This window comes from Globicephala melas, chromosome 6, assembly GCF_963455315.2.
Source record: "Globicephala melas chromosome 6, mGloMel1.2, whole genome shotgun sequence".
Lineage (NCBI taxonomy): Eukaryota > Metazoa > Chordata > Mammalia > Artiodactyla > Delphinidae > Globicephala > Globicephala melas.
The window spans coordinates 59,108,591-59,121,837 of record NC_083319.1 but is presented as its reverse complement, the minus strand read 5'-3'; the positions used below and the strand labels follow the sequence as shown (position 1 = coordinate 59,121,837).

At 36.1% G+C, this 13,247-nt stretch overlaps 1 protein-coding gene across 8 annotated transcripts in view; it reads left to right on the top strand.

Moving 5' to 3' along the window:
- PTPRD (protein tyrosine phosphatase receptor type D) overlaps nucleotides 1–13,247 on the top strand; it is a 2,143,764-nt gene that overhangs the window by 1,470,760 nt on the left and 659,757 nt on the right. For all 8 annotated transcript variants that reach the window (XM_060300920.1, XM_060300919.1, XM_060300918.1 and 5 more), the window contains exon 10: nucleotides 12,479–12,517. The gene's annotated coding sequence lies outside the window, so the exon portion shown is untranslated. The remainder of the gene's footprint in view (nucleotides 1–12,478; nucleotides 12,518–13,247) is intronic.

Below are 13,247 nucleotides of genomic sequence, written 5' to 3'. Positions count from 1 at the left end.
AGTATTTTCCAAAAGATAGTCAGAATCAGAACCATCCCTTTACAGATTCTTATGTGACTGTCCTTGAATGTAACATTTGGATTTACTGTGGTTGTATGTTCTTCCAAAAAAGTTGGCAAAATGCCTCTCTCTGAGAGGTATGAGAATGATTGGAAAGCTCCCTGAGCTGAACAGCAGGAATCTGAGTTCTAATCTGAACCTGGCCATTACATTTCTTTATGTTTTGGGCAAGTTAGCTCTTAAGCCTCTGTTTCCTCATCTGTATGAAGAGTTTGGATGAGGTGTTTTCCAAGGCCTTTTCCAGCAGTAGCATTTGGTGTGTCTAACCGTGTCTCATCCTTGGAAATGGAAAGTCTTTACCTGAAAACACTAACCTGATTATTGCCAAGTTGTGTGTCACGTCTGTGGAGTTCTCCCAATGAGCGAAATGAGAAATGAAGATCAAAAAAGAATGGAGGACAAGAGTCCAGCTGCCTATCCTAGCATACAAATGTGTCTCCATCAGGCATGGAAAAGTACGCGCACAAACACTACAGATGGCGGGTGATTAGCACCATCTTTGCAGCAAAGAATAATGCAGCCCTCATTCCAATCGTGTGCAGTGAATCGACTGGTCTGAGAAGTCCCTGACAGAGAGGTTTCACTCGTGCACTCCGTGAAGAAAGGAAAGGAAGGCAAGCTGGAGCAGGGGATACCAACATTTATGAACTGACTAGTTTCTGATGTTATCTCAAAACTCTCAGGTCACCACTGAGAAGTAATTAATACAAGCTCCATATGCAGGAACCTGAACTTGGAAATATTAAGCAACTTAGCAAGTTAAAAAATATATACTGTTAAAGAGTAGAACTGGGATACAAACCTTGTCCTAACACACAAGCTCTTTCCAGCATAATACCTCGTAGGTGCAGAAAATGCCGCATCCTTTAAATCTTGTCTATTTTTCCCCTTGTACTCATTCCCCACCCCCCACTTATGCATACCTTTTCAGAGCATCACCCAGAGAACATCGCTGTCGTGGAGGACAGGGTAGGAGGGGCACTCACTAGGTCTCCACTTCCCTCCCTCATAATCATTTTTACTTCATGACTGCCCATTTCATCCACTTCAGCTTATTAAAAACAAGGCCTCTTTCTTTTTGTGGAATACTCTATTGTTGGGAATGAAATATCTTAAACAGTTCAAAGTCAGGCTGGTGCCAACGCTGGGAGCTGCGTCAGCATGGAGATAGCAATGGCCGCATCCTGAAAAGCAGCCGCAGTTTTGAGAAGCAGCAACTATTTGCAATCCTCCTTTCAAAAACATCACTTTCAGAAAGTGGCACTGGGTGGAAATGGATGCAGTCATCACTTTCAGGGGTTTTGTTGGGCTGTGGCAGCTGGGAGCTCTCTTTTCTCATCTCCTACAACCCACAGACCCTCACACAAAACAGGAGGTAAAAATGCCGTCGTCCTTAAAATAAAATTTGGCTCTGCATCTACATATTGTAAGGAAATTTTTTATGGGAAAAAAAAAAAAAAAACTTTTTGTAAAGGAAAAATGATCACACGAGTTCAAGTAAAAACTAACCAGACGTGGGAACATGGGTATTTTTTTTCTGAATAAGTATAAAGGGATAAATATTTTGGGGCAGGACCAACAATCCCTGTTCCCTTTAGTGAAATTTCCCATTCTCACCCTCCTTCTGGCCTTTGCTCAAATGCCAGCTTCTCCAGGAAGCCTTCTCCCATCCTTTCTGTACGACATTTTTTTTTTTCCTTTCACTTAACTCCTAATATGTTTTTATCTGAGTACTTCTTTTGTCAGGCATCTCCTTCCTATCTGTACTCTGGCTGCTTGTACACATTTTGTCTTCTTTTCTCAGTTTGTCAGCTCTTTCAGGAAGGAATGCACACTTTGACTGATTTATATATTAATTAAGCAAATGTGAGTTGACAGTCTGCTCGGTGCCAAGAACTATCTAGGCATTTAGAGTACAAATATTGATAAGGTGTATAATAACCTGTTCTTTTCCTCAAGGATCTTACATTCAAGTATGGAAGAGAGACATGTAAACATGCATATAAATTGCAGTTGAGGGTATGCAGGATGCATATAGAATTCATTTTATAACCTTTTAAATATTTTGGTGCCTTGTTGAATGAATGAATGAAAGAATGTGGGTTCCACCCTTAAATAACAGTAAAGGCCCTAAGGAGAAACAAAGCACAAAAACTGGTGGAGAAATGAAAAGCCAGTGATGACATATAGGTCCATGGGAGCACTGTGGCTGTCACAGTCCAGATCAAGCATTCCTGCTAGCCTTAGCCCTGAATCTTTCTTTATCAGTTCTGTTTCCTCTAAGAATGCAGTATTTTAAACATTAAGGGCAATCCTAAGGAGATAGTGAGGTGGAAGATGAATAACTTTGGAGTCCGAAGAATACTGTGTACGAAAAGACAAAATAGGCAGTCTGTGATAAGTGCTGATTGAGGATGCAGATATTAAATGCTACAGGAAACGGTAAATCTGACACTATTCAGCAGAAACTTTATGGGATAGGTGTGATTACCAGAGAATGAGAGGAGGGCAAACATGTGGAAAAAAGCCCAAGCATGGGCCAGGTGATCCAAAGGCAGAAAGACAGATCATGGAACATCTGCTGTCTCTTAGATCCCATGGTTGAGGATTGTATTCCTACTGGCTAATATTTTGATGCTAAATAGTAAAATGCCATCTACAGTCCTTTATACATTTCTTAAAACATTTTCTCCTGTTGGCTGTCTCTTCCTTCTTGATATTTTTATAGTTCCTTAGGCTCCATGATCCCACATTGTCTTTGTTCTCTTCCTGTTTCCATAACTGATCAATTTATCTTCATAGAGCATCCTCTCCCAACCTCCAAATGTCAGTATTTTCTATGCTTCAGTTCTTGGCTCTGCGTTTGAACTGTCAGAAAAGTCACCACCTGAAATCACCCTGTACTCTTGAATTCAATATTGAATTCTACCAAGATGGCTGTCTAATCGCTATCATTAATTTGATCATTCCCTCCCTGAATTCCACTTCTGTTTTACAGAAGGCTTAAGTACACTTACTCATTGATGTACATCATTATATCAGACTTAGCCATCTCTACCTGTTCCTTACATTCATTCTGTGGAGAGATTAATCATCATCACGACTCCACCACTACAAAACAGTCCAAGGCTTAAAACCTCTCCCTGCAAAGCATGCCCCCCCATCGAATTCCTCACTCCCACCGATGGCATCAGCATTTTCCTTGTCTCCTCAGTTTGCAATGGCAGACATATTCGATTCCTCTCTCTTTCTGTCTTCATATCTAGTCACTAGAGTTAGGTATTCCAAAAGTCTCTTTGTATAATGTCTCTGGCAGTGGGAACAATCTAAAAAAATATATTGTCAAGCAGAAGTAATGAGACACAGAAAAATATATAATGCCACGCCATCTCTCCTCCACTGCCACCTGCTTCATTCAGCCCTTGACACTTTATGTGTAGGCCTTTGAATAGGTGGCAATTATTCATATTTCTAGTCTCTAGCCTCTCCTAACCAGTCAGCACTTTTTTTAGCCTGATTACTTTTCTTTAAAATACTTATTTAATAAACCCAGCCTCTTTACAATTACTCAGTGACTTGATGCTGTCCAATAGAAGAATAATGCCAGCCACAAATGTGACTTTACACAAATGTAATTTAAATTTTCTAGTAGCTACGTTAGAAATGCAAAAAGAAACAAGTGAAATTAATTTTAATACCACTGTTGTTATGTTTAACCCAATATATCCTCAATATTATCATTTCAATATATAATAATTAATATTAAAGAGATATTTCCCTTTTTTTCTCATACCGAGCCTTTGAAACCATGCATCTAAATTCCGACTAGCCACAGTTGAAGTGCTCAAAAGCCATGTGTAGCTAGTGGCTACCGTACTGAGCAATGCAGCTTTACATTATTCCTTGTGCCTCCCATTTCCGTTGTTTGCTCATGCTCTTACCCTTGTATTCCTCCTTTTCCCAACATAATTAGATCTTGATCATATCTCAAGGCTCTCCCAGCTTAAGTTCTAACTCTCCTGGGGGGATTTCCCTAACCACCACAAGACTTTGACCTCATCTCATGACAGGTATTAGCTATACTATATAGCTGGCATGTGCTATGTGTTACTTTTTTTTAATGTGCTACTTTTTATAATTAATGCATGAGAACTGCACCCTAGCCAGATTGTCAATATCTCGAGGGCTGATACTTCCCTCAGCCCCTGATGTCCCAGAGTGCTTTTCACGGAGAAGACACAGTAAATATTTGTTGATGGAGTGTTGATAGTACAGATTCCTAAAATATAAGTGTATAAATAGACTTTATTAATTAACAGTCTTTTATTATTTACCAATTAGCTGTGATAACACACTATACTATTACTAATTTATTATAAGGTTAACGTTACAGGTTTTAGTTAAGATTTATTTTCCAAAACGTAATACTTATTCTTGTTTTGGAAAAATAAATATTAGAATTAGAAGAATAATATACACTAAATGGAAAGTCAAGTGAAGCTAGTATAATTTCAGCTCTATGATTTATTTATTTGTATATGGAGTGATGAGAATATCGATGTCTGAAAAATAGTAAGCATAATAATATTATGGAATACGTAATTTAGTGAGCTTCAACAAATATCGTCTGATTATCTTATCAGTTTGGAGGAATTCTCAGAAACACATTTGGAAGATTTAATAAAAGAATGTGTTGGAAAAAGTGATTTGATAAGGGATCTCCAACACGAATTTGTGATAGGGAGGTTTTGTACAATCACTCATGGGCATGTTTAAACTCTTTGGCAAATGCTTTATCAGGGATTGGTAGATGTGATGGTGGGTTATAGGTTTACATACACAAGGAGCACTTGAGATTTCACAGAAAGAATGGCTGATTAAAGTAATGAGCCTGGTGTAGAGTGTAGAGGGGTTGAATGTGGCTAATATTTCCTTGAGATGGGGATTTGTTAATGTTACTATCATTTTATATAAGACAAAACTGTCAGTAGACAAAATGGTGGTTAGTTTGAAGGGCATGACTCGTTAACATATTATAAAATATATGGTAAGCTTGACAAAAACAGATCTTACATAAAATTGTTAAATAAGTGAAATCTGTACTTTGAGACACTCAATTTCCACTATCACTAAATGCTCTGGACTCCCTTCAGGCCTATTCATTCCCTGTTTACAGCCCACGTCACCTCCATGATAGGTGACGGGACTTTCAGATGAATTCTAATTTTATTGGGAGCTTTTGAAGCTTGATGATTTCAAGATACAAATATATAGTACAATGATTGGCATTAAGGAAACTAATTTGGGTAAAAGCCCCACATCAGCTCTTAAAATTATACTATAATCTTCCTGCTAATAAGACAAATATCATATGATATCACTTATATGCAGAATCTAAAAAAATGATACAAATGAACTTATTTACAAAACAGAAATAGAGTCACAGATGTAGGAAAAAAACTTACAGTTACTAGGGGGAAGGGGAGGGAAGGATAAATTGGAAGATTGGGATTGACATATACACACGACTATATATAAAATAGGTAACTAATAAGGACCTGCTGTATAGCAGAGGGAACTCTTCTCAATACTCTGTAATGACCTATAATGGGAAAAGAATCTAAAAAGTGTGGATATACGTATATGTATAACTGATTCACTTTGCTGTACACGTGAAACCAACACAATATTGTAAATCAACTAATATTTTTTTAATTAAAATTAAAAAATCATTTAACCATTAAAAAATGGCTGAAGTCCAAAACTTTTACTATTTACAAGAGTAACTTAAAAAGTAATTTAAAAAATGCTTCTTAAACTCAATCAGTATATATTTTTTAAACTCTTGGATGACTGCAAACAAAATTAGAGCATCTGTATAGTTTACATATGGATGTGTTTTCCACGTAACAGCTATTGTCAAATGGATAAAACCTAACTTGTGAATGCATGTTATGTGTGTGTGTTTATATTTGTTTGTTTATTTATTTATTCTTCTTATAATTAAGGCTATTGTTAATTTAAATGTGGACAAAGAGTGCCACGGTAAGGGGAAGCAAATTCTATACTGGTTGACAGTTACATTTGGTGAATCCAACTGGGAAAGTGGAGGGCGTGGGTAGAAAATTGGCTGGAAAAGAGGCATGATGTATGCCAGAGGCTGTGTAGGAAAGCTGAGGTACAACCTGAAATAGTGTTGGGAAGAACACCAAACATAGCAGGTGCCAAAGCAAAGGATACAGAGTGGACTTTACAGTAAAGGGAAAAAGCCGTAATTGGAAAAACTAAATAGACGTTCAAGCAGGTGAGACTTAAACAGGCAAAAGGAGTAGTTCAGGACACAATGCTTTGAAAGGGGAGATTCCTTCCTAGATTGTCAATTGTAGCTTTTGCTTTTTGTGTGTGTGTTGGCTGGTAGGGCTAAAATATGTGTGCAGGAAAGTATGGCTTAAAATAAAGGGGTTTGGGACATGGGGTAGGTAGAGAATGAAAAAGCTATAAAAATGTCTATTAATTAGAGATCATTAAAATAGTTTGAATTTCAGAAATCTAATTCCTAAATAAATCTGTTGAGTCTTTTAAGTGCTTCTTCAGCACTAAAATCAATCCAAACATTGGCAAATGCCTTAAGAAAAGAAATAGAAACAAACAAACAGAAATCAAGGGCAGTTATCAACTTTAGGCTTAAGAGGTGAAAAAAACATCACCACTCCAGGCAATAACAGAACGTAGAGAAAATAAAACTGAACAGAGTCTGAACAAGAAACCAGACTCAATGACTGGCTTGCTATATAACATTTAGGTGATAAAAGACAGTTTTCTATACTGTTGAGTTCGTAGTCAACTTGATCTTGACCTTCATCATTGTCATCATCATGGTAGCCCCCGGTTATCTGACTGTGGTCAGCTTCTTACCATGATTAAAAAGCCTTGCATAGGGCTTCTGTGGTGGCGCAGTGGTTGAGAGTCCGCCTGCCGATGCAGGGGACACGGGTTCGTGCCCCGGTCCGGGATGATCCCACATGCCACGGAGAGGCTGGGCCCGTGAGCCATGGCCGCTGAGCCTGCGCGTCTGGAGCCTGTGCTTTAAAAAAAAAAAAAAAGTCTCACATAATCTGTGACCTGGCCTACACCTTCTCTCCCACTCCTCCTGTATCAGGCTCTTCCTAGCTCACTATGCTCCAGCCACACTGAGCACATTTGTGTTCTTCAAACACTGAAGTTTTTTTCCTGTGTCAGAGTCTTTGCACATATATACCCCTTCTAGAGGCCTTCACCCTTCTTTTTAGCATGGCTCTCCTTTCTGTTATTCAGGTCTCAGCTCAGATTATTACCTTTCAACAAGATTTTCCTGACTACCCTATTCAGCATTACCCAACACTGCCCATACAATCTTGCCTGAAAGTATCCATTCTTCTATTTGTCTGTCTGTCCATGTATCTACCTTTGTTGTTTATTACCTGTGCTACCCATTAGCATATTATCTCTATCAGAGCAGAAACCTTGACTGTTTTACTTCAAACTGTAGTTCCTACTGTCTGTATAGAAACAAAGTTATTTAGAGTGGCATGAGATAGTGAACAGATTATAATGCACGATGGTAATGTAAGATACTTTATTTCAGTTCTCATTATTGGTATGGCACACTTATTGGCTAACCACTAGCGAACATCAACTAGTTTACAATCTCTGAAGCTACATGAGTTCCTAATTTTCTAGTTTTTACCCCTGAATAAGTATACCTAAGCCAAAGTCTAGAGGAGTATGCATAGGAATACATATCCCTTTGTGATTACATTTGTGATTAGCTGCTGACCTCAAAGACGTCACTTTCTATGTAATGACATCAACACTGAGACAAAGCATTCAGGCCCTTCCTGAGCACAGAAAAACCTTACACAAAGATGGTACTGCAAGTTGGTTCTTCTCTTAACCTTAGCTACACCAGTAAGTCCTCCCTCTTAGGGTAATATGTCAAGAAAACTTTAGTTAGACCAGTTTATTCTTTTTGGGCAATAAGGAAAAAAACATGTTCACATAGTTTCAAAAGAAAGAGAAAGTAAAATATAGACATAATAGTGAATAAAAATATGTTGATATAAAGAATCCAAAATTTTTTTTCAAGAGACAGTACAGCAATAGACTAAGTTTAACATTGATTCAAATTTGAATGAAAATAGAGTAATAAAAAATGAAGCATGAAATTGAAATTACTTGAATTCACTCATCTACTTACAATCACTTTTGCATCTCAGTAAACTAAGAAAGCTGTTTAATTTTCTCTTGGGTTTTAGGACGAATCTTTGCATGTGTTAATCTTGGAAATTTTGAGGTTATCATCAGTCTTCTTAATCAAATTTTTTATGATTATAGTGAATATCCTCAATATATAAGAAGTTATTACAAGTGATTATACCAAAGAGATAGATAACTATGCAAATTGCACAAGCATTTCAGAAACTAACAAATACAAATTTAAAAAAACACAAAAAACTTCTCAACCCAACTGATAACCAAAAAAACATACAATAAAATAAGAGATGTAATTTGATTTATCAAATTGACAAAAATGTAAACATTTTAAAATGGCAATATCTACTATTAGCTATAGTGTGAGGAAGGAGGCGCTTTCATGGCTTGCTGGGAGGAGTGTTGAATGTTATGGAGTGCAATTTGGCAGTAGGTATTATAACTTTTGTAACTTGGTATGCAGGCTTGACTGAGTCCAGCAATTCATCCTAAGGAAATAATCATGATTCATGCAGATATATAGCCTTAAGGATGTTTATCACAGGGCTGCTTATATAAGAAAAAAGAACTGACAACAGCCTTTTTGATGGGTCTAACAAATTATATTTCATCCATAAAATTCAAATTCAAAATAGTTAGGTATGCAGTACCTAAAAATGTGGTAGAAAAACAACTATATCATTTAAAAATATTCATAGAATAGTAAGTAAAAAATAGAAACAACATGCCATTACTGAACTTACAAAATATATATTAGTGCATAGAAAAGAGACCACATGGCTATATACCAAAAAGTCAATAGCAGTTAAGTATTGGTAATAGGATTATGAATGATTTTGTTTTATTTTTTTGCTTCAGTATATTTTTGTAATTTCAACAGTGAATATTATATTATTTTTTAAAAAGGAAAATATTATTTTTATAAAATGAAAAATAAAAACTACACAATTATAATTAATGATTTACTCTGAATCAGAGATGAAATAATGAAAAAAAGGGAGCAATATCACAAGGAGTAAAGAAGAAATATAAATTAGAAAATTATGAAAGCAACTAAGTATAAAAAAAGGAATAGGAGGGCTTCCCTGGTGGCGCAGTGGTTGAGAGTCCACCTGCCGATGCAGGGGACACGGGTTCGTGCCTCGGTCCGGGAAGATCCCACATGTCGCGGAGCGGCTGGGCCCGTGAGCCATGGCCGCTGAGCCTGCGCGTCTGGAGCCTGTGCTCCGCAACGGGAGAGGCCACAACAGTGAGAGGCCTGTGTACCGCAAAAAAAAAAAAAAAAAAAAGGAATAGGAGAGATTCAGAATAGTGTTTCAGTCCAAGAAATGCACTGTGAACAGGTACTAGACCTTTTATTTTATTGTGAATGCCAAAAACTACTAACAGTCAACAAAGTGTACAAAGTTTAAAAAATGTGTGTTTCTGTCATTTATTTTCTTTCATCAACATCTGAAGATTGATGTTATTTCCTTCTAGGCTTTATTAATGACTTGGAAAATCGTAAATGAAATTACAGTACATAAATTCACTGAATATTTCTTTTGAGTAATTTCAGTTGCCACCATTAGATATGATGTCTCATTATTACTGCTGTAGTGCAGTCTATGGTACTTTGCACTGTAAAAATAATTTTTGTGTACCTTATCCCATTTATTCTCACCAAAACCCTTGGAAGTTGTATCATTTCCACTTTACAGAGGAAGAGCCACAAATCTAGCAAGGTTACATGACTTCCCAACATCCCAGCAATGCTCAAAGCAAGTGGAAACCAACAAAACCAAGCCTACCATAGATCATGATTCTCAAATGAGTAATAGTTTGGAGAACATTCATACGAGACATGAAATCCCTATGTTTTATTTTCCTTCTATAATAATAAACTTAATTCCAAAATTGTTTGTTCTGCTTCTATGAGCAATCATCATGAGTTTGTAAGAGCTGCTGATTGCAGAGCATCACAGAACAGTTTCCAGCTACTTTTATCAAATCATATCATATTTTTTTTCCACATTTCCTACACATCTTGCAAAAATAATGTTCTGCAAATTATTTTGACATCTTGTTGAGAATTTTAGCAAAGCTTTATTCTTCACCTCTAATTTGATTTTAAAATTATGTATGTAGTAAAAGATATATCAATATTATTTAAGACATGATCTTTAGATGAGGTAATTATAAGCACCTATTAAATAAGTAATTAGACATCCAAGAGTCTTTGAGGATAATTTCAGTATCGAACTGGAGACAAATTTGGTTAATTTCCTAAAATATTATATTTTTTGGTTTCCTATCTATTTTTGAACTTTTCTACATAAGAATTAGAAAGTAGCCTCTCAGAAACGTAAGAAATAATTTAAATTAGCTTCTAGCTCACAGAACTCCTTTTCACCCTCATTGTGGTTATTTGGAGGAGGGAGGTGAGATGCAAACATCCAGGTAGATAAACCATGTAGCATACTGACTCTGAGTTTCTTTCTCTATTCACATTCAGTGACATTGTCTCCATGTCATGGCATCTACCCATACTTATCTATATGCTGGAAATTCTCAAAATTATTTGTGTAGCTCAGACTTTTCCTCTGAGTTCTAGAAACCTTTCCCTGACTTAAGATTTCCGTTTGGTTGTCTCATGGGGTTTCACAAATAATATGTCCAAAATGGAACTCTTATATTTTCCTCAAATATTAATATATTTTCAATCTTCACTATCTCAGGAAATGGCAGCACCATATATCCAGTTGCTTGAGCCAGAAAATGCCCATCATCCTTGGTTCCTTATGTTGCCCTACCTTCACATCCAGTGCCTCAGGAAGTCTTTTCCTTGTACCTACTCGTTCTATCATGTAGGTCCAGCATCAGTCCAGCAGCCTTTAACTCCACTACCAATATGGTAGTCCAAGCCTCCTTACAGAATTTTATCTCCGCATCCAACCACCCTCTATCCAACCTGGTAATCGCACAGCAGCCGAATAATCTTTTAAACAAAAATTGCAATAATAGCAACCTCCATTAATTTTTCAATTGGCTAACCAGGCAGTTAATGCCCTAGATTAAATATCTATTTCACACACTTCCACTTGTTTATCTTAGAGTTTTATGAAGTTATAGCTATAATACACAACACATGTTAAAGCATACAGTTTGATGAGTTTTGTCATCTCTAAAGCCATCATCACAAGATAACAAACGTATCTGTCAACTTCAAAAGTTTAATTTATAGCCTTTTTAATGCCTCCGTCCTCTTTTCCCCACCCATGTCTACAAATAACCACTGATCAGCTTTATGCCACTCAAGATCATCTGGCATTTTCTAGAAATTTATAGAGATGGATTAATACTTCCACTTGCCTAAGCTACTCACAGAATCCAAATTGATTTCTCTGGTTCCATTCTTACAAAAAAACAAACAAAAAAACTAGGGTGAGGAAGTTTAATGAAAATCATTGGGAAAATGCCAGTATGGGTTGTCCAATTTTCAAAACGGTTTATGAAACTTCTGAAACACTGTAACACTTTCATGTGCTTTTATCTTTTTCAACCCTAATAAAAATTATATTAATAATGAACTTTCATTTTTAATTAAATTTTTAATAAGCCTTTTCTTGGCCCAATTTTAAAATCTAGATTTGTCTCTCTCTTTTTTAACATTATCATCATGATTTGGGAGATTCTATCTTTCTAGAGACCCTGTGATGTTAGTCACGGAAACTGAGCATGCGTTGTGTGTGTTTACCAAAGAACTAAATCTTAACTATGCAAGGAATTCCTTACAATGCAAAGAATATTCCATTTTGTAAGAATTGTTTGTAGACTTTTCCAACACAATTTTTAATTTAATAATATTTGATGATTGTATTGTTATTTATTTCAGATTATATACAATTTTGATTATATTGTATGTTTAATTAATATTCTAAACTGTAATTTCTCTTCCTAGAATAATCATAGCTTTTTTGCTTATTGTTGCTTTGAAAGGTGAATTTTAAATTGCTCTTTAAAACGAGAATGAAGGGAAATGCCAAAATACAACTAATTTCACTTCTTTTTGGAATTTGACATTTTCCACTATCTAGGTAACACAAAAACACACCACCTAAATGAGGAGTATTTTAATAGCATCGTTTTCACAACATTTTAATTGTTGTCACATTTCTTCTTTGTTTAGGGAGACGGCTGGTGAACACCCGTGGGATCTAAAGAACAAGTAAGATTTAAAACATGCTAGTTTTTTTTCAGTGTGGTTTTCAAATTTTCTTTGTTTTATTACTTAATAGTATTTCTTAACTACTATAAGCTGTAGCTTCTTAGAAAAATGTTAGCGATTTTATTACAGCGCATGAGGAATAAAAGTGCACTTTCAACACTTACAGATTATTTGGAGGCTTTAAAAAGCTGCATGAATTTTCTGTGTATGATAGGCAAACAGAAAGACATTACAGATGGAGTGAAATTCCAAGCACAAAGTAATGGGCATGTTTTTATTTTGAGTGAGTTCAAATCCTTAGAGTGAATTTTTATAAGGTAATTTTTTACAACATATATATGCTATTACTGTCTTATTCCTACCTCTTGCCTAAGAGTAGAACAGGTCACAGAGTGGTTCATTTGATTCGCCAAACCTACTTCATGGAGAACCATGAGAGATTTGGACAATGTGAGGTACATCCCTCAAATTGGAATGAGATGTGTTGGGATGGTGAGGGGAGGGCCATCAGTTAATGGAGTAGAAAAGTGAACAGGTGAAATAATGGTCAAAAGGGGAGTAAGGGGAAAATTGAAAATAATGTCAATAATAGGGAAGAAAGCAGATCACCATAAGGATAAAGAGAGTAAACAGATTATATACACTTTATTGTGAACATTTGGAAGAAAGGAAATAGAGGTAGAACAAATTTATAGAGTAGAGATTGGAAACTAAAAAGAGGTAGAGACAG